Below are 4,732 nucleotides of genomic sequence, written 5' to 3' on the forward strand. Positions count from 1 at the left end.
TGGGAATGTCTCCTTCTATGAAAGCTCAAGCTGAGTAACATAGATGGAAAATAAGATGAGGGAAAACTAGCCTTGCCAAGGGGGAGGGCTTTTCGGCTATTTTGTAGAGTTCAAGGGAGATGACTTCATGAACTTCTACTTCCTCTCCAATCATGATGCTATGGATCATGATGGCCCGATCCACAGTAACTTCAGATCGGTTGCTAGTGGGGATGATAGAGCGTTGGATGAACTCCAACCATCCTCTAGCTACAGGCTTAAGGTCTAGTCTTCTCAGTTGAACCGGTTTACCTTTTGAGTCAATCTTCCATTGAGCTCCTTCCACACATATGTCCATGAGGACTTGGTCCAACCTTTGATCAAAGTTGACCCTTCTAGTGTAGGGGCGTGCATCTCCTTGCATCATAGGCAAGTTGAACGCCAACCTCACATTTTCCGGACTAAAATCTAAGTATTTCCCCCGAACTATTGTAATATAATTCTTTGGATTTGGGTTCTTACTTTGATCATGGTTCTTAGTGATCCATGCATTGGCATAGAACTCTTGAACCATTAGGATGCCGACTTGTTGGATGGGGTTTGTTAGAACTTCCCAACCTCTTTTTTGGATTTCATGTCGGATCTCCGGATACTCATTTCTCTTGAGCTTGAAAGGGACCTCGGGGATCACCTTCTTCTTGGCCACAACATCATAGAAGTAGTCTTGATGGGCTTTGGAGATGAATCTTTCCATCTCCCATGACTCGGAGGTGGAAGCTTTTGTCTTCCCTTTCCCTTTTCTAGAGGATTCTCCGGTCTTAGGTGCCATCCATGGTAATGGAAAAAAAAATCTTATGCTTTTACCACACCAAACTTAGAATATTGCTCGTCCTCGAGCAAGAGAAGAAAGAATAGATGAAGAAGAAGAAGAAAATATGGATGAGAGGAGGGAGAGGTGTATTCGGCCAAGAAGGGGAAGAGAGGGTTGTGTTGTGTGAAAATGAGGAAGAATGGAGGGCTTTATATAGGGAGGGGAGGGGGGTTTAGTTTCGGCCATATAGGGTGGGTTTGGGTGGGAAATTGATTTTGAATTTTGAAGGTAGGTGGAGTTTATGAGGTAAGTTTATGGGGAAGAGTGGATGGATGTGAGTGGTGAAGTAGTGATAGGGAAGAGAGATTGAGGTGATTGGTGAAGAGTTTTGGGGAAGAGTGTTTATTGGGAAGAGAGGATGAACATTGAGAAGAGGGAAGAGAGTGAGTAGAGGTGGGTGGGGATCCTGTGGGGTCCACAGATGTTGAGTTGATCCTATGGGGTCCACAGATCCTGAGGTGTTAAAGATTCGCATCCCTGCACCCATTAGGCATGTGAAATGCCTTTGTATGCAATTCTGGCGTTTAAACACCGAAATGATGCTTGTTCTGGGCGTTCAGCATCCAGATGCAGCATATTTCTGGCGTTGAACGCCAGTTCTATGCTTGTTTCTGGCGTTCAGTGCCAGCTTTCCTTACTGTGCATTTCTGGCATCTGAATGCCAGGATGCTGCTTGTTTCTGGCGTTCAACGCCAGATCCATGCTCTGTTCTGGCGTTGAACGCCAGCTAGATGCTCCTTACTGGTGTTTAAACGCCAATAAGATCCTCCTCCAGGGTGTGATTTTTCTTTTGCTGTTTTTGATTTTTCTATTTATTTTGTGACTCTACATGATCATGAACCTAATAAAACATGAAAAAATAATAAAAATAAAATTAGATAAATAAAAATTGGGTTGCCTCCCAACAAGCGCTTCTTTAATGTCAATAGCTTGACAGTGGGCTCTTATGGAGCCACACAGGTGATCAGGTCAATTTTATAGACTTCCCAACACCAAACTTAGAGTTTGACTTTGGGGGCTCTGGTTGACTCTGTTTTGAGAGAAGCTTACTGTGCCTCTTTTCCATGTTTACAGAAAGGTGACCTTGAGTTGTAAACACAAGGGAGTCCTCATTCAATTGAAGGACTAATTCACCTCTGTCAACATCAATCACAGCTCTTGCTGTGGCTAGGAAGGGTCTTCCAAGGATGATGGATTCATCCTCATCCTTCCCAGTATCTAGGATTATGAAATCAGCAGGGATGTAAAGGCCTTCAACCTTTACTAACATGTCCTCTACTTGTCCATAAGCCTGTTTTCTGGAATTGTCTGCCATTTCTAATGAGATTTTAGCAGCTTGTACCTCAAAGATTCCTAATTTCTCCATTACAGAGAGTGGCATGAGGTTTATTCCTGACCCCAGGTCACATAGAGCCTTCTCAAAGGTCATGGTGCCTATGGTACAAGGTATTAGGAACTTTCCAGGATCTTGTTTCTTCTGAGGCAATTTCAGTTGATCCAATGCATTTAGTTCATTGGTGAACAGGGGAGGTTCATCTCCCCAAGTCTCATTACCAAATAAATTGGCATTCAGCTTCATGATTGCACCAAGGAACTTGGCAACTTGTTCTTCAGTGACATCCTCATTCTCTTCAGAAGAAGAATACTCATCAGAACTCATGAATGGCATAAGGAGGTTTAATGGAATCTCTATGGTCTCTAGATGAGCTTCAGAGTCCTTTGGTTCCTCAAAGGGATACTCCTTATTGATCATTGGACGTCCCAGGAGGTCTTCCTCCTTGGGATTTACGTCCTCCCCTTCCTCTCTAGGTTCGGCCGTGTTGACTATGTCAATGGCCTTAGATAGATCAGAGACTAAGTTTGCTAAATTAGAGGTATTTAGTTCAGAGTTCTCTGTCTGTTGTTGAGTGGATGATGGAAAAGGCTTGCTATTACTAAACCTGTTTCTTCCACCATTATTAAAGCCTTGTTGAGGCTTTTGTTGATCCTTCCATGAGAGATTTAGGTGATTTCTCTATGAGGGATTATAGGTGTTTCCATATGGTTCACCCATGTAATTCACCTCTACTATTACAGGGTTTTCAGGATCATAAGCTTCTTCTTCAGAAGATGCCTCTTGAGTACTGTTGGATGTAGCTTGCATTCCATTCAGACTCTGAGAAATCATATTGACTTGCTGAGTCAATATTTTATTCTGGGCCAATATGGCATTCAGAGTATCAATTTCAAGAACTCCCTTCTTCTGAGGCGTCCCATTACTCACAGGATTCCTCTCAGAAGTGTACATGAACTGGTTATTAGCAACCATGTCAATGAGTTCTTGAGCTTCTGCAGGTGTTTTCTTTAGGTGAATGGATCCACCTGCAAAAGTATCCAATGACATCTTAGCTAATTCAGACAGACCATCATAGAATATATCCATGATGGTCCATTCTGAAAGCATGTCAGAAGGACACTTTTTGGTCAGTTGCTTGTATCTCTCCCAAGCTTCATAGAGGGATTCATATTCCTTCTGTCTGAAGGTTTGAACATCCACTCTAAGCTTACTCAACTTTTGAGGAGGAAAGAACTTGGCTAAGAAAGCCGTGACCAGCTTATCCCAAGAGTTCAGGCTATCTTTGGGTTGAGAGTCCAACCACACTCTAGCTCTGTCTCTTACAGCAAACAGGAAAAGCATGAGCCTGTAGACTTCAGGATCTACTCCATTAGTCTTAACAGTATCACAGATCTGCAAGAATTCAGTTAAGAACTAAAAAGAATCTTCAGATGGAAGTCCATGAAACTTGCAGTTTTGTTGCATTAGAGAAACTAATTGAGGTTTCAGCTCAAAATTGTTTGCTCCAATGGTAGAGATGGAGATGCTTCTTCCATGTAAATTGGAATTAGGTGCAGTAAAGTCACCAAGCATCCTCCTTGCATTATTATTATTTTCGGCTGACATCTTCTCTTCCTGTTCGAAAATTTCTGTAAGGTTATCTCTGGATTGTTGTATTTTAGCTTCTCTTAGTTTCCTCTTCAGAGTCCTTTCAGGTTCAGGGTCTGCTTCAACAAGAATGTTCTTATCCTTGCTCCTGCTCATATGAAAAAGAGGGAACAGAAAAATAATAATAATAGGGATCCTTTTTACCCAGGTATAGAGGTTCTCCTGTGTGAGTAGAAGAAGAAAAGAATGTAATGTAAAGAAAGGAAGAAGAGAAAATTCGAACACAGATGGCAGAGGGGGTTCGAATTTGGGTGAGATGAAGTGTTAGTAGATAAATAAATAAATAGAAGGAGATAAGAGAGAAGGAGGATTTTCGAAAATAAAATTTTGAAAAGGGGTTAGTGATTTTCGAAAATTAGGAATGAAATCAAATTAAAATTAAAAATTGAAACAATTAGTTAATTAAAAAGAATTTTTGAAAAAGAGGGAAGAGATTTTCGAAAATTAGAGAGAGAGTTGGTTAGGTAGTTTTGAAAAAGATAAGAAACAAACAAAAAGTCAATTAGTTAGTTGAAAAAGATTTGAAAATCAATTTTGAAAAGATAAGAAGATAAGAAGTTAGAAAAGATATTTGAAAATCAAATTTTTGAAAAAGATAAGATTTTAAAAAAAAGATATGATAGGAAGATTGATAAACCCATATTTCATGAGTTCTTTTGTGCTTAATTAAAGTGATTTATTCAACTCTTCACCTACTTATTCACATTAATTGCATGGTTTTACTTTCCTTTCCCTATTATGTCATATAATGAAAAACATGTTTTCTAAGCTTTAAAAATTAATTATTTTAATTACCTTTATTTCCATTTGATGCCGTGATTAGTGTGTTGAGTAGTTTCAGATTTTCTAAGGCAGAATGACTTAAAGGATGAAAAAGGAAATGTACTAAAATGGAAGGA

The 4,732-nt window shown here is 39.9% G+C and overlaps 1 non-coding gene across 1 annotated transcript; it reads left to right on the forward strand.

The window, feature by feature from the left end:
• Positions 1-3,287: 3,287 nt before the first annotated feature.
• LOC112731705 (small nucleolar RNA R71) lies at positions 3,288-3,395 on the forward strand. Its single transcript, XR_003167471.1, has one exon. It is a non-coding gene; the product is annotated as a small nucleolar RNA R71 (small nucleolar RNA).
• Positions 3,396-4,732: the final 1,337 nt, after the last annotated feature.

The sequence above is a fragment of the Arachis hypogaea genome, chromosome 12, assembly GCF_003086295.3.
Source record: "Arachis hypogaea cultivar Tifrunner chromosome 12, arahy.Tifrunner.gnm2.J5K5, whole genome shotgun sequence".
Taxonomy (NCBI): Eukaryota; Viridiplantae; Streptophyta; class Magnoliopsida; order Fabales; family Fabaceae; genus Arachis; species Arachis hypogaea.